The following is a 21,955-nucleotide window of genomic DNA, read 5'->3' as shown; positions in this document are numbered from 1 at the left end:
TCCAAACTGATGCATCTGAATTAGGAGTAGGGGCAGTCCTATCACAACTTAATTCTGAGGGCCAGGATCAACCTGTTGCTTTTATTAGTAGGAGGTTGACCCCTAGAGAAAAGCGTTGGTCTGCCATTGAGAGGGAGGCCTTTGCTGTGGTCTGGGTACTGAAGAAGTTGAGGCCATACCTGTTTGGCACTCACTTCATTGTTCAGACAGACCACAAACCTCTACTTTGGCTAAAACAAATGAAAGGTGAAAATCCTAAATTGTTGAGGTGGTCCATATCCCTACAGGGAATGGACTATACAGTGGAACATAGACCTGGGAGTAGCCACTCCAATGCAGATGGACTATCCAGATATTTCCACTTAGACAATGAAGACTCATCAGGTCATGGCTAGTCTTATTGTCCTTCGTTTGGGGGGGGGTTGTGTAGGAAAGTACCATCTTGCCTGGCATGTTACCCCCATTTTTCACTGTATATATGTTGTTTTAGTTGTATGTGTCACTGGGACCCTGGTAACCCAGGGCCCCAGGGCTCATAAGTGTGCCTGAATGTGTTACCTGTGTAGTGACTAACTGTCTCACTGAGGCTCTGCTAATCAGAACCTCAGTGGTTATGCTCTCTCATTTCTTTCCAAATTGTCACTAACAGGCTAGTGACCATTTTTACCAATTTACATTGGCTTACTGGAACACCCTTATAATTCCCTAGTATATGGTACTGAGGTACCCAGGGTATTGGGGTTCCAGGAGATCCCTATGGGCTGCAGCATTTCTTTTGCCACCCATAGGGAGCTCTGACAATTCTTACACAGGCCTGCCACTGCAGCCTGAGTGAAATAACGTCCACGTTATTTCACAGCCATTTTACACTGCACTTAAGTAACTTATAAGTCACCTATATGTCTAACCTTTACCTGGTAAAGGTTAGGTGCAAAGTTACTTAGTGTGAGGGCACCCTGGCACTAGCCAAGGTGCCCCCACATTGTTCAGAGCCAATTCCCTGAACTTTGTGAGTGTGGGGACACCATTACACGCGTGCACTACATATAGGTCACTACCTATATGTAGCTTCACAATGGTAACTCCGAATATGGCCATGTAACATGTCTATGATCATGGAATTGCCCCCTCTATACCATCCTGGCATAGTTGGCAAAATCCCATGATCCCAGTGGTCTGTAGCACAGACCCTGGTACTGCCAAACTGCCCTTCCTGGGGTTTCACTGCAGCTGCTGCTGCTGCCAACCCCTCAGACAGGCATCTGCCCTCCTGGGGTCCAGCCAGGCCTGGCCCAGGATGGCAGAACAAAGAACTTCCTCTGAGAGAGGGTGTGACACCCTCTCCCTTTGGAAAATGGTGTGAAGGCAGGGGAGGAGTAGCCTCCCCCAGCCTCTGGAAATGCTTTGTTGGGCACAGAGGTGCCCAATTCTGCATAAGCCAGTCTACACCGGTTCAGGGGACCCCTTAGCCCTGCTCTGGCGCGAAACTGGACAAAGGAAAGGGGAGTGACCACTCCCCTGACCTGCACCTCCCCTGGGAGGTGTCCAGAGCTCCTCCAGTGTGCTCCAGACCTCTGCCATCTTGGAAACAGAGGTGCTGCTGGCACACTGGACTGCTCTGAGTGGCCAGTGCCACCAGGTGACGTCAGAGACTCCTTGTGATAGGCTCCTTCAGGTGTTGCTAGCCTATCCTTTCTCCTAGGTAGCCAAACCCTCTTTTCTGGCTATTTAGGGTCTCTGTCTCTGGGGAAACTTTAGATAACGAATGCAAGAGCTCATCCGAGTTCCTCTGCATCTCTCTCTTCACCTTCTGCCAAGGAATCGACTGCTGACCGCGCTGGAAGCCTGCAAACCTGCAACATAGTAGCAAAGACGACTACTGCAACTCTGTAACGCTGATCCTGCCGCCTTCTCGACTGTTTTCCTGCTTGTGCATGCTGTGGGGGTAGTCTGCCTCCTCTCTGCACCAGAAGCTCCGAAGAAATCTCCCGTGGGTCGACGGAATCTTCCCCCTGTAACCGCAGGCACCAAAAAGCTGCATTACCGGTCCCTTGGGTCTCCTCTCAGCACAACGAGCGAGGTCCCTCGAATCCAGCGGCTCTGTCCAAGTGACCCCCACAGTCCAGTGACTCTTCGGTCCATGTTTGGTGGAGGTAAGTCCTTGCCTCACCTCACTGGGCTGCATTGCTGGGAACCGCGACTTTTGCAGCTACTCCGGCCCCTGTGCACTTCCGGTGGAAATCCTTTGTGCACAGCCAAGCCTGGGTCCACGGCACTCTAACCTGCATTGCACGACTTTCTAAGTTGTTCTCCGGCGACGTGGGACTCCTTTGTGCGACTTCGGGTGAGCACCGTTTCACACATCCTCGTAGTGCCTGTTTCTGGCACTTCTCCGGGTGCTACCTGCTTCAGAGAGGGCTACTTGTCTTGCTCGACGTCCCCTCTCTCTGCTTGTCCAATTTGCGACCTCCTGGTCCCTCCTGGGCCTCAGCAGCGTCCAAAAACGCTAAGTGCACGATTTACAGCTAGCAAGGCTTGTTGGCGTTCTTTCGGCGGGAAAACACTTCTGCACGACTCTCTACGGCGAGAGGGATCCATCCACCAAAGGGGAAGTCTCTAGCCCTTTTCGTTCCTGCAGAAACCTCAGCTTCTTCTGTCCAGTAGAAGCTTCTTTGCACCCGCAGCTGGCATTTCCTGGGCATTTGCCCATCTCCGACTTGCTTGTGACTTTTGGACTTGGTCCCCTTGTTCCACAGGTACCCTAGATTGGAAATCCACAGTTGTTGCATTGTTGGTTTGTGTCTTTCCTGCATTATTCCTCTAACACGACTTCTTTGTCCTTAGGGGAACTTTAGTGCACTTTGCACTCACTTTTCAGTGTCTTGGGGAGGGTTATTTTTCTAACTCTCACTATTTTCTAATAGTCCCAGCGACCCTCTACAAGGTCACATAGGTTTGGGGTCCATTCGTGGTTCGCATTCCACTTTTGGAGTATATGGTTTGTGTTGCCCCTATCCCTATGTTTCCCCATTGCATCCTATTGTAACTATACATTGTTTGCACTGTTTTTCTAAGACTATACTGCATATTTTTGCTATTGTGTATATATATCTTGTGTATATTTGCTATCCTCTCACTGAGGGTACACTCTGAGATACTTTGGCATATTGTCATAAAAATAAAGTACCTTTATTTTTAGTATAACTGTGTATTGTGTTTTCTTATGATATTGTGCATATGACACTAAGTGGTACTGTAGTAGCTTCACACGTCTCCTAGTTCAGCCTAAGCTGCTCTGCTAAGCTACCATTATCTATCAGCCTAAGCTGCTAGACACCCTATACACTAATAAGGGATAACTGGGCCTGGTGCAAGGTGCAAGTACCCCTTGGTACTCACTACAAACCAGTCCAGCCTCCTACATGCAGTAGTCGTCTTTGCTACTTTGTTGCGGTTTTGCAGGCGTCCTGAGCAGTCAGCGGTCGATCCTTTGGCAGAAGGTGAAGAGAGAAGTGCAGAGGAACTCTGGTGAGCTCTTGCATTCGGTATCTGAAGAATTCCCAAAAGCAGAGACCCTAAATAGCCAGAAAAGGAGGTTTGGCTACCTAGGAAGGAGGATAGGCTAGCAACACAGGTAAGAGCCTATCAGAAGGAGTCTCTGACGTCACCTGCTGGCCCTGGCCAGCAGGAGCAGTCCAGTGTGCCAGCACACCTCTGAATCCAAGATGGCAGAGGTCTGGGGAATGCTGGAGGAGCTCTGGGCACCTCCCCTGGGAGGTGCAGGTCAGGGGAGTGGTCACTCCTGTGAGAAAGTAGCCTCTTTCTAGCCTTGTTACCCCCACTTTAGGCCTGTTTGTGAGAGTATGTCAGGGTGTTTTCACTGTCTCACTGGGATCCTGACAGCCAGGGCCCAGTGCTCATAGTGAAAACCCTATGTTTTCAGTATGTTTGTTATGTGTCACTGGGACCCTGCTAGTCAGGACCCCAGTGCTCATAAGTTTGTGGCCTATATGTATGTGTTCCCTGTGTGGTGCCTAACTGTCTCACTGAGGCTCTGCTAACCAGAACCTCAGTGGTTATGCTCTCTCATTTATTTCAAATTGTCACTAACAGGCTAGTGACCAATTTTACCAATTTACATTGGCTTACTGGAACACCCTTATAATTCCCTAGTATATGGTACTGAGGTACCCAGGGTATTGGGGTTCCAGGAGATCCCTATGGGCGGCAGCATTTCTTTTGCCACCCATAGGGAGCTCTAACAATTCTTACACAGGCCTGCCACTGCAGCCTGAGTGAAATAACGTCCACGTTATTTCACAGCCATTTTACACTGCACTTAAGTAACTTATAAGTCACCTATACGTCTAACCTTTACCTGGTAAAGGTTAGGTGCAAAGTTACTTAGTGTGAGGGCACCCTGGCACTAGCCAAGGTGCCCCCACATTGTTCAGAGCCAATTCCCTGAACTTTGTGAGTGCGGGGACACCATTACACGCGTGCACTACATATAGGTCACTACCTATATGTAGCTTCACAATGGTAACTCCGAATATGGCCATGTAACATGTATAAAGATCATGGAATTGCCCCCTCTATGCCATCCTGGCATTGTTGGCACAATTCCATGATCCCAGTGGTCTGTAGCACAGACCCTGGTACTGCCAAACTGCCCTTCCTGGGGTTTCACTGCAGCTGCTGCTGCTGCCAACCCCTAAGACAGGCATCTGCCCTCCTGGGGTCCAGCCAGGCCTGGCCCAGGATGGCAGAACAAAGAACTTCCTCTGAGAGAGGGTGTTACACCCTCTCCCTTTGGAAAATGGTGTGAAGGCAGGGGAGGAGTAGCCTCCCCCAGCCTCTGGAAATGCTTTGTTGGGCACAGATGTGCCCAATTCTGCATAAGCCAGTCTACACCGGTTCAGGGGACCCCTTAGCCCTGCTCTGGCGCGAAACTGGACAAAGGAAAGGGGAGTGACCACTCCCCTGACCTGCACCTCCCCTGGGAGGTGTCCAGAGCTCCTCCAGTGTGCTCCAGACCTCTGCCATCTTGGAAACAGAGGTGCTGCTGGCACACTGGACTGCTCTGAGTGGCCAGTGCCACCAGGTGACGTCAGAGACTCCTTCTGATAGGCTCCTTCAGGTGTTAGTAGTCTATCCTCTCTCCTAGGTAGCCAAGCCCTCTTTTCTGGCTATTTAGGGTCTCTGTCTCTGGGGAAACTTTAGATAATGAATGCAAGAGCTCATCCGAGTTCCTCTGCATCTCTCTCTTCACCTTCTGATAAGGAATCGACTGCTGACCGCGCTGGAAGCCTGCAAACCTGCAACATAGTAGCAAAGACGACTACTGCAACTCTGTAACGCTGATCCTGCCGCCTTCTCGACTGTTTTCCTGCTTGTGCATGCTGTGGGGGTAGTCTGCCTCCTCTCTGCACCAGAAGCTCCAAGAAATCTCCCGTGGGTCGACGGAATCTTCCCCCTGCAACCGCAGGCACCAAAAAGCTGCATTACCGGTCCCAGGGGTCTCCTCTCAGCACGACGAGCGAGGTCCCTCGAATCCAGCGACTCCGTCCAAGTGACCCCCACAGTCCAGTGACTCTTCAGTCCAAGTTTGGTGGAGGTAAGTCCTTGCCTCACCTCGCTGGGCAGCATTGCTGGGAACCGCGACTTTTGCAGCTACTCCGGCCCCTGTGCACTTCCGGCGGAAATCCTTTGTGCACAGCCAAGCCTGGGTCCACGGCACTCTAACCTGCATTGCACGACTTTCTAAGTTGGTCTCCGGCGACGTGGGACTCCTTTGTGCGACTTCGGGTGAGCACCGTTTCACGCATCCTCGTAGTGCCTGTTTCTGGCACTTCTCCGGGTGCTACCTGCTTCAGAGAGGGCTCCTTGTCTTGCTCGACATCCCCTCTCTCTGCTGGTCCAATTTGCGACCTCCTGGTCCCTCCTGGGCCTCAGCAGCGTCCAAAAACGCTAACCGCACGATTTGCAGCTAGCAAGGCTTGTTGGCGTTCTTTCGGCGGGAAAACACTTCTGCACGACTCTCTACGGCGAGTGGGATCCGTCCACCAAAAGGGAAGTCTCTAGCCCTTTTCGTTCCTGCAGAAACCTCAGCTTCTTCTGTCCAGTAGAAGCTTCTTTGCACCCGCAGCTGGCATTTCCTGGGCATTTGCCCATCTCCGACTTGCTTGTGACTTTTGGACTTGGTCCCCTTGTTCCACAGGTACCCTAGATTGGAAATCCACAGTTGTTGCATTGTTGGTTTGTGTCTTTCCTGCATTATTCCTCTAACACGACTTCTTTGTCCTTAGGGGAACTTTAGTGCACTTTGCACTCACTTTTCAGGGTCTTGGGGAGGGTTATTTTTCTAACTCTCACTATTTTCTAATAGTCCCAGCGACCCTCTACAAGGTCACATAGGTTTGGGGTCCATTCGTGGTTCGCATTCCACTTTTGGAGTATATGGTTTGTGTTGCCCCTATCCCTATGTTTCCCCATTGCATCCTATTGTAACTATACATTGTTTGCACTGTTTTCTAAGACTATACTGCATATTTTTGCTATTGTGTATATATATCTTGTGTATATTTGCTATCCTCTCACTGAGGGTACACTCTGAGATACTTTGGCATATTGTCATAAAAATAAAGTACCTTTATTTTTAGTATAACTGTGTATTGTGTTTTCTTATGATATTGTGCATATGACACTAAGTGGTACTGTAGTAGCTTCACACGTCTCCTAGTTCAGCCTAAGCTGCTCTGCTAAGCTACCATTATCTATCAGCCTAAGCTGCTAGACACCCTATACACTAATAAGGGATAACTGGGCCTGGTGCAAGGTGCAAGTACCCCTTGGTACTCACTACAAACCAGTCCAGCCTCCTACATGCAGTAGTCGTCTTTGCTACTTTGTTGCGGTTTTGCAGGCGTCCTGAGCAGTCAGCGGTCGATCCTTTGGCAGAAGGTGAAGAGAGAAGTGCAGAGGAACTCTGGTGAGCTCTTGCATTCGGTATCTGAAGAATTCCCAAAAGCAGAGACCCTAAATAGCCAGAAAAGGAGGTTTGGCTACCTAGGAAGGAGGATAGGCTAGTAACACAGGTAAGAGCCTATCAGAAGGAGTCTCTGACGTCACCTGCTGGCCCTGGCCACTCAGAGCAGTCCAGTGTGCCAGCACACCTCTGAATCCAAGATGGCAGAGGTCTGGGGAATGCTGGAGGAGCTCTGGGCACCTCCCCTGGGAGGTGCAGGTCAGGGGAGTGGTCACTCCTGTGAGAAAGTAGCCTCTTTCTAGCCTTGTTACCCCCACTTTAGGCCTGTTTGTGAGTGTATGTCAGGGTGTTTTCACTGTCTCACTGGGATCCTGACAGCCAGGGCCCAGTGCTCATAGTGAAAACCCTATGTTTTCAGTATGATTGTTATGTGTCACTGGGACCCTGCTAGTCAGGACCCCAGTGCTCATAAGTTTGTGGCCTATATGTATGTGTTCCCTGTGTGGTGCCTAACTGTCTCACTGAGGCTCTGCTAACCAGAACCTCAGTGGTTATGCTCTCTCATTTATTTCAAATTGTCACTAACAGGCTAGTGACCAATTTTACCAATTTACATTGGCTTACTGGAACACCCTTATAATTCCCTAGTATATGGTACTGAGGTACCCAGGGTATTGGGGTTCCAGGAGATCCCTATGGGCGGCAGCATTTCTTTTGCCACCCATAGGGAGCTCTAACAATTCTTACACAGGCCTGCCACTGCAGCCTGAGTGAAATAACGTCCACGTTATTTCACAGCCATTTTACACTGCACTTAAGTAACTTATAAGTCACCTATATGTCTAACCTTTACCTGGTAAAGGTTAGGTGCAAAGTTACTTAGTGTGTGGGCACCCTGGCACTAGCCAAGGTGCCCCCACATTGTTCAGAGCCAATTCACTGAACTTTGTGAGTGCGGGGACACCATTACACGCGTGCACTACATATAGGTCACTACCTATATGTAGCTTCACAATGGTAACTCCGAATATGGCCATGTAACATGTATAAAGATCATGGAATTGCCCCCTCTATGCCATCCTGGCATTGTTGGCACAATTCCATGATCCCAGTGGTCTGTAGCACAGACCCTGGTACTGCCAAACTGCCCTTCCTGGGGTTTCACTGCAGCTGCTGCTGCTGCCAACCCCTCAGACAGGCATCTGCCCTCCTGGGGTCCAGCCAGGCCTGGCCCAGGATGGCAGAACAAAGAACTTCCTCTGAGAGAGGGTGTTACACCCTCTCCCTTTGGAAAATGGTGTGAAGGCAGGGGAGGAGTAGACTCCCCCAGCCTCTGGAAATGCTTTGTTGGGCACAGATGTGCCCAATTCTGCATAAGCCAGTCTACACCGGTTCAGGGGACCCCTTAGCCCTGCTCTGGCGCGAAACTGGACAAAGGAAAGGGGAGTGACCACTCCCCTGACCTGCACCTCCCCTGGGAGGTGTCCAGAGCTCCTCCAGTGTGCTCCAGACCTCTGCCATCTTGGAAACAGAGGTGCTGCTGGCACACTGGACTGCTCTGAGTGGCCAGTGCCACCAGGTGACGTCAGAGACTCCTTCTGATAGGCTCCTTCAGGTGTTAGTAGTCTATCCTCTCTCCTAGGTAGCCAAGCCCTCTTTTCTGGCTATTTAGGGTCTCTGTCTCTGGGGAAACTTTAGATAACGAATGCAAGAGCTCATCCGAGTTCCTCTGCATCTCTCTCTTCACCTTCTGATAAGGAATCGACTGCTGACCGCGCTGGAAGCCTGCAAACCTGCAACATAGTAGCAAAGACGACTACTGCAACTCTGTAACGCTGATCCTGCCGCCTTCTCAACTGTTTTCCTGCTTGTGCATGCTGTGGGGGTAGCCTGCCTCCTCTCTGCACCAGAAGCACCGAAGAAATCTCCCGTGGGTCGACGGAATCTTCCCCCTGCAACCGCAGGCACCAAAAAGCTGCATTACCGGTCCCTTGGGTCTCCTCTCAGCACGACGAGCGAGGTCCCTCGAATCCAGCGACTCTGTCCAAGTGACCCCCACAGTCCAGTGACTCTTCAGTCCAAGTTTGGTGGAGGTAAGTCCTTGCCTCAACTCGCTGGGCTGCATTGCTGGGAACCGCGACTTTGCAGCTACTCCGGCCCCTGTGCACTTCCGGCGGAAATCCTTTGTGCACAGCCAAGCCTGGATCCACAGCACTCTAACCTGCATTGCACGACTTTCTAAGTTGGTCTCCGGCGACGTGGGATTCCTTTGTGCAACTTCGGCGAGCACCGTTTCACGCATCCTCGTAGTGCCTGTTTCTGGCACTTCTCCGGGTGCTAACTGCTTCAGAGAGGGCTCCTTGTCTTGCTCGACGTCCCCTCTCTCTGCTGGTCCAATTTGCGACCTCCTGGTCCCTCCTGGGCCTCAGCAGCGTCCAAAAACGCTAACCGCACGATTTGCAGCTAGCAAGGCTTGTTGGCGTTCTTTCGGCGGGAAAACACTTCTGCACGACTCTCCACGGCGAGGGGGATCCGTCCACAAAAGGGGAAGTCTCTAGCCCTTTTCGTTCCTGCAGAAACCTCAGCTTCTTCTGTCCAGTAGAAGCTTCTTTGCACCCGCAGCTGGCATTTCCTGGGCATTTGCCCATCTCCGACTTGCTTGTGACTTTTGGACTTGGTCCCCTTGTTCCACAGGTACCCTAGATTGGAAATCCACAGTTGTTGCATTGTTGGTTTGTGTCTTTCCTGCATTATTCCTCTAACACGACTTCTTTGTCCTTAGGGGAACTTTAGCGCACTTTGCACTCACTTTTCAGGGTCTTGGGGAGGGTTATTTTGCTAACTCTCACTATTTTCTAATAGTCCCAGCGACCCTCTACAAGGTCACATAGGTTTGGGGTCCATTCGTGGTTCGCATTCCACTTTTGGAGTATATGGTTTGTGTTGCCCCTATCCCTATGTTTCCCCATTGCATCCTATTGTAACTATACATTGTTTGCACTGTTTTCTAAGACTATACTGCATATTTTTGCTATTGTGTATATATATCTTGTGTATATTTCCTATCCTCTCACTGAGGGTACACTCTAAGATACTTTGGCATATTGTCATAAAAATAAAGTACCTTTATTTTTAGTATAACTGTGTATTGTGTTTTCTTATGATATTGTGCATATGACACTAAGTGGTACTGTAGTAGCTTCACACGTCTCCTAGTTCAGCCTAAGCTGCTCTGCTAAGCTACCATTATCTATCAGCCTAAGCTGCTAGACACCCTATACACTAATAAGGGATAACTGGGCCTGGTGCAAGGTGCAAGTACCCCTTGGTACTCACTACAAGCCAGTCCAGCCTCCTACATTGGTTGTGCAGTGGTGGGATAAGTGCTTTGAGACTACTTACCACTCTTGTCATTGTACTTTTCATAAGAGAAAAATATACAAAACAAGGTCAGTGTATATACACATAGCCAAAAAGTTTTGCATTTCCTCTTTTCACTCTTTTCTAAGTGCTGAAAAGTACTTCTAACTTTCTAAAAAGTTCTAAAAGGTTTAAAAAGTTTTTTTTCTCTGTCTTTCTAAAAGCTCTGACAAACTTTTCATCTTTTACTATCACTTTAACTCTCTCTAAAAATGTCTGGCACAGGCCAAAATGTTTATCTGTCCAAACTTGCATATGATCACCTTAGCTGGAAAGGAGCAAGGAATCTCTGCATAGAGAGAGGTTTGAGTGTAGGGAAGAATCCTTCCTTAGAACTGTTAATTAACATGCTTAGAGTACAGGATAAGGCCATAAGTGCCCAATCTGTAGAAAAAGTAGCTAATGGTTCTCAATCAGATCCAGGGACTCCCCCAGGAAAAGATTCAGGAAAGAAACTTCCTAGCCTGCCCATTACTAGACAGTCTAGCATAGTTGGTAATGATGATGAGCCACACCATATAAATAGTGTTGTCACACATCATAGCAAAAGCATTTATTCTCACCATACTGGTACTGATGTTTCTGTTAGCCAAGCTGTTAGGGTAGCTTCTGTAAGGGACAGGTCTCCTTCTGTCCATTCTCACCATACTTCTGTTTCAAAGCATGTCCCTCCCACCCACCCTGATGACAGATTGTTAGAAAGGGAGCTCAATAGATTGCGAGTGGAACAAACCAGACTGAAGCTCAAGAAGCAACAGCTGGATTTGGATAGACAGACTTTAGAAGTAGAGAAGGAGAGACAGAAACTGGGTTTAGAAACCCATGGTGGCAGCAGCAGTATTCCCCATAGTCATCCTGCAAAAGAGCATGATTCCAGGAATCTGCATAAGATAGTTCCCCCTTATAAGGAGGGGGATGACATTAACAAGTGGTTTGCTGCACTTGAGAGGGCCTGTGCTGTACAGGATGTCCCTCAAAGGCAGTGGGCTGCTATCCTATGGCTATCATTTAGTGGAAAAGGTAGGGATAGGCTCCTTACTGTGAAAGAAAATGATGCTAATAATTTCCAAGTTCTTAAGAATGCACTCCTGGATGGTTATGGCTTAACCACTGAACAGTACAGGATAAAGTTCAGAGAGACCAAAAAGGAGTCTTCACAAGACTGGGTTGATTTCATTGACCATTCAGTGAAGGCCTTGGAGGGGTGGTTACATGGCAGTAAAGTTACTGATTATGAAAGCCTGTATAACACAATCCTGAGAGAGCATATACTTAATAATTGTGTGTCTGATTTGTTGCACCAGTACCTGGTAGACTCTGATCTGACCTCTCCCCAAGAATTGGGAAAGAAGGCAGACAAATGGGTCAGAACAAGGGTGAACAGAAAAGTTCATAAAGGGGGTGACAAAGATGGCAATAAGAAGAAAGATGGTGAAAAATCTCAAGATAAGCATGGGGATAAGGGTAAAACCAAAGATCCCACTTCAAATCTTAAACACTCTTCAGAGGGTGGGGATAAAACTAATTCTTCCTCTTCTTCTCAACCTGCACACATTAAAAAGCCTTGGTGCTTTGTGTGTAAAAACAGAGGCCATAGGCCAGGGGATAAGTCCTGTCCAGGTAAACCCCCTGAGCCTACCACCACTAATACATCAAGCTCTAGTGCCCCTAGCAGTAGTGGTACTAGTGGTGGGACTGCTGGCAACAGTCAAGCTAAGGGTGTAGTTGGGTTCACTTTTGGGTCCATAGTAGAAACTGGGGTAGTCACTCCCAAGACAGTTTCTGTCACACCTAGTGGCATTGGCCTTGCCACACTGGCTGCTTGTCCCCTTACAATGGATAAGTACAGGCAGACAGTTTCAATAAATGGTGTTGAGGCCTTGGCCTACAGGGACACAGGTGCCAGTATCACTTTGGTGACTGAAAACCTAGTGCACCCTGATCAACACATCATTGGACAACAGTATAAGATTATTGATGTCCATAACTCCACTAAGTTTCTTCCCTTAGCTATAATTCAGTTTAGTTGGGGTGGAGTCACTGGCCCTAAGGAGGTGGTGGTATCACCTAGCTTACCTGTAGATTGTCTCTTAGGTAATGACCTAGGGGCCTCAGGTTGGGCTGATGTAGAGTTTTATGCCCATGCAGCCATGCTGGGCATCCCTGAGGAATTGTTCCCTCTCATTTCTACTGAAATGAAAAAGCAAAGGAGAGAAGGCCTGAAAACTCAGGATCCCTCTCCATCAACAGGTAAAAAGGGTATCACAGTATCCCCTAACCACCCTACCATTCAGGATACCATTCCTGTGGTGGGAGAAACCTCTCCTGGGGTGGCACCTGTTCCAAGGGAATCATCAGCTGGCAAAGCTGTACTCCCTGAGGTAGAAGTACCTCTCTGTGGGATAACTAACATTGGTGACAAAAAGAGCACCATTTTAGTTAACATGGAGCATCCCTCCAACCCTCCCAGAGAAACTTTAGTGCAGAAACCCTGCACTGCCTCACAACACTTAGGACAGCATCCCTGCCCTAGTGTGGAGCTCATAGGACAGCATCCCTGTCCTGCTCCAACTCAAGAGAAACAGTATCCCTGTTCTCTCTTCCAGCCATATGGACAAAGTTTTTGCCCAGCTATGGCTTTTCTGAGACAGCATCCCTGTCTGGCATTTCCATCACTACAAATAGGTTCAGTGGACAATTCCCACTGCTCTAAACTAAAACTTACTGATAGAAACTCTGAAAATACATCTTCACATTGTTGCTTAGCTAAAAAACTTCAAACAGGGTGGTTTACATCCCCACAGGGAAGTAACCATATAGTGGATGATAAAGGGAGTAACCAGTCTATTGCAGAGCTACTCTCTACTTATCACCACTTAGACAATAAAGTCTCAACTGGCCAAGGTTAGCCTTATTGTCCTTCGTTTGGGGGGGGTTGTGTGAGAAAGTAGCCTCTTTCTAGCCTTGTTACCCCCACTTTAGGCCTGTTTGTGAGTGTATGTCAGGGTGTTTTCACTGTCTCACTGGGATCCTGACAGCCAGGGCCCAGTGCTCATAGTGAAAACCCTATGTTTTCAGTATGTTTGTTATGTGTCACTGGGACCCTGCTAGTCAGGACCCCAGTGCTCATAAGTTTGTGGCCTATATGTATGTGTTCCCTGTGTGGTGCCTAACTGTCTCACTGAGGCTCTGCTAACCAGAACCTCAGTGGTTATGCTCTCTCATTTATTTCAAATTGTCACTAACAGGCTAGTGACCAATTTTACCAATTTACATTGGCTTACTGGAACACCCTTATAATTCCCTAGTATATGGTACTGAGGTACCCAGGGTATTGGGGTTCCAGGAGATCCCTATGGGCTGCAGCATTTCTTTTGCCACCCATAGGGAGCTCTGACAATTCTTACACAGGCCTGCCACTGCAGCCTGAGTGAAATAACGTCCACGTTATTTCACAGCCATTTTACACTGCACTTAAGTAACTTATAAGTCACCTATATGTCTAACCTTTACCTGGTAAAGGTTAGGTGCAAAGTTACTTAGTGTGAGGGCACCCTGGCACTAGCCAAGGTGCCCCCACATTGTTCAGAGCCAATTCCCTGAACTTTGTGAGTGCGGGGACACCATTACACGCGTGCACTACATATAGGTCACTACCTATATGTAGCTTCACAATGGTAACTCCGAATATGGCCATGTAACATGTCTAAGATCATGGAATTGCCCCCTCTATGCCATCCTGGCATTGTTGGCACAATTCCATGATCCCAGTGGTCTGTAGCACAGACCCTGGTACTGCCAAACTGCCCTTCCTGGGGTTTCACTGCAGCTGCTGCTGCTGCCAACCCCTCAGACAGGCATCTGCCCTCCTGGGGTCCAGCCAGGCCTGGCCAAGGATGGCAGAACAAAGAACTTCCTCTGAGAGAGGGTGTTACACCCTCTCCCTTTGGAAAATGGTGTGAAGGCAGGGGAGGAGTAGCCTCCCCCAGCCTCTGAAAATGCTTTGTTGGGCACAGATGTGCCCAATTCTGCATAAGCCAGTCTACACCGGTTCAGGGGACCCCTTAGCCCTGCTCTGGCGCGAAACTGGACAAAGGAAAGGGGAGTGACCACTCCCCTGACCTGCACCTCCCCTGGGAGGTGTCCAGAGCTCCACCAGTGTGCTCCAGACCTCTGCCATCTTGGAAACAGAGGTGCTGCTGGCACACTGGACTGCTCTGAGTGGCCAGTGCCACCAGGTGACGTCAGAGACTCCTTCTGATAGGCTCCTTCAGGTGTTAGTAGCCTATCCTCTCTCCTAGGTAGCCAAGCCCTCTTTTCTGGCTATTTAGGGTCTCTGTCTCTGGGGAAACTTTAGATAACGAATGCAAGAGCTCATCCGAGTTCCTTTGCATCTCTCTCTTCACCTTCTGATAAGGAATCGACTGCTGACCGCGCTGGAAGCCTGCAAACCTGCAACATAGTAGCAAAGACGAATACTGCAACTCTGTAACGCTGATCCTGCCGCCTTCTCGACTGTTTTCCTGCTTGTGCATGCTGTGGGGGTAGCCTGCCTCCACTCTGCACCAGAAGCTCCGAAGAAATCTCCCATGGGTCGACGGAATCCTCCCCCTGCAACCGCAGGCACCAAAAAGCTGCATTACCAGTCCATTGGGTCTCCTCTCAGCATGACGAGCGAGGTCCCTCGAATCCAGCGACTCTGTCCAAGTGACCCCCACAGTCCAGTGACTCTTCAGTCCAAGTTTGGTGGAGGTAAGTCCTTGCCTCACCTCGCTGGGCTGCATTGCTGGGAACCGCGACTTTGCAGCTACTCCGGCCCCTGTGCACTTCCGGTGGAAATCCTTTGTGCACATCCAAGCCTGGGTCCACGGCACTCTAACCTGCATTGCACGACTTTCTAAGTTGGTCTCCGGCGACGTGGGACTCCTTTGTGCAACTTCGGCGAGCACTGTTTCACGCATCTTTGTAGTGCCTGTTTCTGGCACTTCTCCGGGTGCTACCTGCTTCAGAGAGGACTCCTTGTCTTGCTCGACGTCCCCTCTCTCTGCTGGTCTAATTTGCGACCTCCTGGTCCCTCCTGGGCTTCAGCAGCGTCCAAAAACGCTAACCGCACGATTTGTAGCTAGCAAGGCTTGTTGGCGTTCTTTCGGCAGGAAAACACTTCTGCACAACTCTCCACGGCGAGAGGGATCCGTCCACCAAAGGGGAAGTCTCTAGCCCTTTTCTTTCCTGCAGAAACCTCAGCTTCTTCTGTCCAGTAGAGGCTTCTTTGCACCCGCAGCTGGCATTTCCTGGGCATTTGCCCATCTCCGACTTGCTTGTGACTTTTGGACTTGGTCCCCTTGTTCTACAGGTACCCTAGATTGGAAATCCACAGTTGTTGCATTGTTGGTTTGTGTCTTTCCTGCATTATTCCTCTAACACGACTTCTTTGTCCTTAGGGGAACTTTAGTGCACTTTGCACTCACTTTTCAGGGTCTTGGGGAGGGTTATTTTGCTAACTCTCACTATTTTCTAATAGTCCCAGCGACCCTCTACAAGGTCACATAGGTTTGGGGTCCATTCGTGGTTCGCATTCCACTTTTGGAGTATATGGTTTGTGTTGCCCCTATCCCTATGTTTCCCCATTGCATCCTATTGTAACTATACATTGTTTGCACTGTTTTCTAAGACTATACTACATATTTTTGCTATTGTGTATATATATCTTGTGTATATTTCCTATCCTCTCACTGAGGGTACACTCTAAGATACTTTGGCATATTGTCATAAAAATAAAGTACCTTTATTTTTAGTATAACTGTGTATTGTGTTTTCTTATGATATTGTGCATATGACACTAAGTGGTACTGTAGTAGCTTCACACGTCTCCTAGTTCAGCCTAAGCTGCTCTGCTAAGCTACCATTATCTATCAGCCTAAGCTGCTAGACACCCTATACACTAATAAGGGATAACTGGGCCTGGTGCAAGGTGCAAGTACCCCTTGGTACTCACTACAAGCCAGTCCAGCCTCCTACAACTCCCCTTTCCTTTGTCCAGTTTCACGCCAGAGCATGGCTGGGGGATCCCTGAACCGGTGTAGACTGGCTAATGCAGAGATGGGCACCATCTGTGCCCATCAAAGAATTTCCAGAGGCTGGGGGAGGCTACTCCTCTCCAGCCCTGACACTTTTTTCCAAAGGGAGAGGGTGTAACACTCTCTCTCTGAGGAAGTCGTTTGCTCTGCCTTCCTGGGCCAGGCCTGGCTGGACCCCAGGAGGGCAGAAACATGTCTGAGGTATTGGCAGCAGCTGCAGTGAAACCCCGGGAAAGGTAGATTGGCAGTACCCGGGTCTGTGCTAGAGACTCAGGGGATCATGGAATTGTCTCCCCAATGCCACTGGCATTGGGGTGACAATTCCATGATCTTAGACATGTTACATGGCCATGTTCGGAGTTACCATTGTGACGCTGTACATAGGTAGTGACCTATGTACAGTGCACGCGTGTAATGGTGTCCCCGCACTCACGAATTCCGGGGAATATGCCCTGAACGATGTGGGGGCACCTTGGCTAGTGCCAGGGTGCCCACACACTAAGTAACTTTGCACCCAACCTTCACCAGGTGAAGGTTAGACATATAGGTGACTTATAATTTACTTAAGTGCAGTGGTAAATGGCTGTGAAATAACGTGGACGTTATTTCACTCCGGCTGCAGTGGCAGGCCTGTGTAAAAATTGTCAGAGCTCCCTATGGGTGGCAAAAGAAATGCTGCAGCCCATAGGGATCTCCTTGAACCCCAATACCCTGGGTACCTCAGTACCATATACTAGGAAATGATAAGGGTGTTCCAGTATGCCAATGTGAATTGGTGAAATTGGTCACTAGCCTGTTAGTGACAATTTGGAAAGCAGAGAGAGCATAACCACTGAGGTTCTGGTTAGCAGAGCCTCAGTGAGACAGTTAGTCATCACACAGGGAGCACATACAGGGCACACTTATGAGCACTAGGGCCCTGTCTGGCAGGGTTCCAGTGACACATACACTAAAACAACATATATACAGTGAAATATGGGGGTAACATGCCAGGCAAGATGGTACTTTCCTACACCCTCACGGAACTTTGCTATTACAGAACGGGTCGCAAACGCTTGTGCTGCACTTCGGTAATAGAGATGTAGAAGAAGAGCTATCACTACAGGGCGTTCCCTCATTTGCATAGGGGAGTGGAACCATGCAAATGTGGATCTCTTTGGCTCTGCACCCATTATCGACACGGGCACAGAGACAAACATGCCTTTAGGAGGCGCAATGAAAGTGCACAACAAAAATGTGACATACTTTCAGTGTACCTCCTAAAGGTAGCCCTCAGGAGGGATGAAAAGTGGTCCCAAAGGCACCCCAGAGATTCCCCTGAAGTCGGGAGCACTCACTCACTGCACTCACCTGCAAGGGGATCTCTAATCCTTCTTAAAAGTGCAGGTGGGATGTTGCCTGCACAGAGTAACACAGAGAAGCTTTTAAACAGCTGCTTCGTAGTTCTCTTGAATGAGCTGCTTTGGGGGCAGCACAAGTTTGCAGCTACCCTGAGGGCAGCACATTCAACAAAACAGAGATCACTCACACTGTTCGCACTTGGCGCACCTACTTAAAGGTGTGCCATGGTACAAACAGGAAAAGTGTGCAATATCTGCATTAAGGCCCAAGATGAATATTCCTGACTGCAGAGCAAGTGGTAGATGCTAAGACCCCCTGGGTAAGTGGAACAAAAAGAAGTGTGGGTGGGATTAGTTGTTACTGCCTTCCTCTTTCAGAAAAACTATGGTTTTGTGATGAGTTCAAATAGGGTTTGGCAGAGCAGAAGCCAAAGTATATTTCTGCAGACCTTCCACTCCATCAAACATGCTGCTGCTCTTCTAATGTGGGAATGGGAAACTGCTAGGTTTTCCTCAGTGAGCCTCGGCACCTCTCGAAAACCCATGACATGGAGGCCTATCAGGTACATCGCCAATGTGCATGCTCTGTTTACCAGAAGCCTTCTGAAGCATACTTCTGTGGCTCTCACGCACAAAAAAATCCTGGAACCTCGGACCATTGGCTTTTTTGCATTTCAAAAACAAATACCTGCTTAGGAGGTTTGTTTGTGAAATACAAAAAAAAAAAAAATCAGACAGGCCATGATGGTATCACAGTTGGCCAGCACTGCAGTTTTGATAAAAGTGCTATTGCTGTGTCACCTGGAACACTTTCATCAAAACAATCCCCACCAATCTAGTATGGATCTTTAAATAAGGCAAGCGGTCGCAGCCTAGAGCGCGGAGTCGAGGTCCTCTGTCGCATCATTGTTCTGTTGAACCCTTTATTCCCATATCATACTACAATGAGTTCATGAAATACGTGAAAATACTCACACATTGTTTTATTACATCGTTGGTTCAGAATGCAACCCTTGAAGCCTTTTTTGATCCACACTATACTAAGCATTCAAATTGTTCTTACCTGCCCAAACGATTTCTTAATTTCATGATGATCCAAACCAAAAGCACCAATAAAGATTAATGGTGGAAGGAATACTTGTAAAGTCAAGTAACAGCCGGTATCTTCAATGTCGCCTGCTAGCTTTTCAAACTGGCAAATAAAAACAATGAAATGATGCAGCTGTTTAATGATAAAGCTACACAAAAGCATAACTCTTTAAACGTTATGGATGTCTCAAAATCATTTAATATGGTGAAGTATAAATGTTAGCCCAAAATAACATATTTAAAGCAAAATGAGTAGGCATGAACTTTTTGAAGGACAGTGTGCTCCCGCTCGAAAAATGCTAAAGAAATGAGACCAACTGTTTTATTAGACATGCCAATAAACAGAGAAGTGTGCTAAAACACAAGATGTTTAGAATGAGTTCTAACAGCCACTAATAGATTTACTACAATACCTATGTGGCATGCTAAACATGCCCAAAGCCACACAGTGGTGTAAGGAGAGCATCGGAACGCAGCTTTGAAAAACATGATGGCAAAACAAATAATTGCCTGAATACGTTTATTTAAATTGTGAGAAAGTCCAAGGGTTTTAAATGCAATAAAAATAATGTCATGGAACTGCACATGACTGCCTAATGGCTGTTTGGTTCGATTTTCCATCCTGCTTTTTTTACGGTAGATTCACATTGATATGGTATGGTTGAATATCTACTTGAAAAAAAATGGGACAAAATGGAATGTTAAACAGATCTCAAAATCGCAGGCATAGAAAGTATACCTCGGGTTAAATTGGTCTACCGAGCTAGTGATCAAGTTACACATACTAACAGGTTCAGAAAGCATGTAATGGAAAAAGTTACTTACCTAAAATTACAGTTCTTCAGCGTTCGTGCCTTTCCCAGATTCACAGGCTAGGATCATTCCCAGCCAGCAGTAATAGCAGAACACTGGGTGAAGGGCCTAAAAGACTTAATTGTAACTTCCGTAACAGAACAACATAATTGAAAAAGACCCAAACTTAAGCCATAGAAATGAGAGCAGACTGAACACTACTACCCCCACTGGCGCCATACCTCAGATTTATAGGACGAGTGTGAAAGAATACAGCTTGAGAATGAAACTCACACAAGGAGAGTCAGCCGCAAGAAAATCTATGAAAGATGTCAACCCTGGAGGACTGTAGCTACAGATATGTAACTTGTTAAATTCTCTACTGCATCTTTGATAGATTCACTTACTTGAAACAGAACAGCAATCAGTATTTTCCAAATATAACAGTGAGTATCTGTAGGAAAGTGCCATCTTGCCTGGCATGTTACCCCCATATTTCACTGTATATATGTGGTTTTAGTGTATGTGTCACTGGGACCCTGCCAGCCAGGGCGCCAGTGCTCATAAGTGTGCCCTGTATGTGTTCCCTGTGTGATGACTAACTGTCTCACTGAGGCTCTGCTAACCAGAACCTCAGTGGTTATGCACTCTCTGCTTTCCAAATTGTCACTAACAGGCTAGTGACCAATTTCACCAATTTACATTAGCATACTGGAACACCCTTATAATTCGCTAGTATATGGTACTGAGGTACCAGGGTATTGGGTTTCCAGGAGATCCCTATGGGCTGCAGCATTTCTTTTGCCACCCATAGGGAGCTCTGACAATTCTTACACAGGCCTGCCACTGCAGCCTGAGTGAAATAACGTCCACGTTATTTCACAGACATTCACCACTGCACTTAAGTAACTTATAAGTCACCTATATGTATAACCTTTACGTGGTAAAGGTTGGGTGCTAAGTTACTTAGTGTGTGGGCACCCTGGCACTAGCCAAGGTGCCCCCACATCGTTCAGGGCAAATTCCCCGGACTTTGTGAGTGCGGGGACACCATTTTACGCGTGCACTATACATAGGTCACTACCTATGTATAGCGTCACAATGGTAACTCCGAACATGGCCATGTAACATGTCTAAGATCATGGAATTGTCACCCCAATGCCATTCTGGCATTGGGGAGACAATTCCATGATCCCCCGAGTCTCTAGCACAGACCCGGGTACTGCCAAACTACCTTTCCCAGGGTTTCACTGCAGCTGCTCCTGCTGCCAACCCCTCAGACAGGTTTCTGCCCTCCTGGGGTCCAGCCAGGCTTGGCCCAGGAAGGCAGAACAAAGGACTTCCTCATAGAGAGGGTGTTACACCCTCTCCCTTTGGAAAAAAGGTGTCAGGGCTGGGGAGGAGTAGCCTCCCCCAGCCTCTGGAAATGCTTTGCTGGGCACAGATGGTGCCCATCTCTGCATAAGCCAGTCTACACTGGTTCAGGGATCCCCCAGCCCTGCTCTGCCACAAAACTGGACAAAGGAAAGGGGAGTGACCACTCCCCTGACCTGCACCTCCCAGGGGAGGTGCCCAGAGCTCCTCCAGTGTGCTCCAGACCTCTGCCATCTTGGCAGCTGGCACACTGGACTGCACTGAGTGGCCAGTGCCAGCAGGTGACATCAGAGACTCCTCCTGATAGGCTCTTACCTGTGTTGCTAGCCTATCCTCCTTCCTAGGTAGCCAAACCTCCTTTTCTGGCTATTTAGAGTCTCTGCTTTGGGGAATTCTACAGATAACAAATGCAAGAGCTTATCAGAGTTCCCCTGCATCTCTCTCTTCACCTTCTGCCAAAGGATCGACCGCTGACTGCTCAGGACGCCTGCAAAATCGCAACAAAGTAGCAAAGACGACTACTGCAACCTTGTATCGCTGATCATGCCGCTTTCTCACCTGTTTCCTGGTGGTGCATGCTCTAGGGGTAGCCTGCCTTTTTCTTGCACCAGGAGCTCTGAAGAAATCTCCCGTGGGACGACGGAATCTTCCCCCTGCAACCGCAGGCAACAAAAGACTGCATCACCGGTCCTCTGGGTCCCCTCTCAGCACGACGAGCGTGGTCCCTGGAACTCAGCAACTCCGTCCAAGTGACTCCCACAGTCCAGTGACTCTTCAGTCCAAGTTTGGTGGAGGTAAGTCCTTGCCTCCCCACGCTAGACTGCATTGCTGGGTACCGCGTGATTTGCAGCTGCTCCGGCTCCTGTGCACTCTTC

This window comes from Pleurodeles waltl, chromosome 3_1, assembly GCF_031143425.1.
Source record: "Pleurodeles waltl isolate 20211129_DDA chromosome 3_1, aPleWal1.hap1.20221129, whole genome shotgun sequence".
In the NCBI taxonomy this organism is placed as follows: domain Eukaryota; kingdom Metazoa; phylum Chordata; class Amphibia; order Caudata; family Salamandridae; genus Pleurodeles; species Pleurodeles waltl.
Note: the sequence above shows the minus strand (reverse complement) of the source record.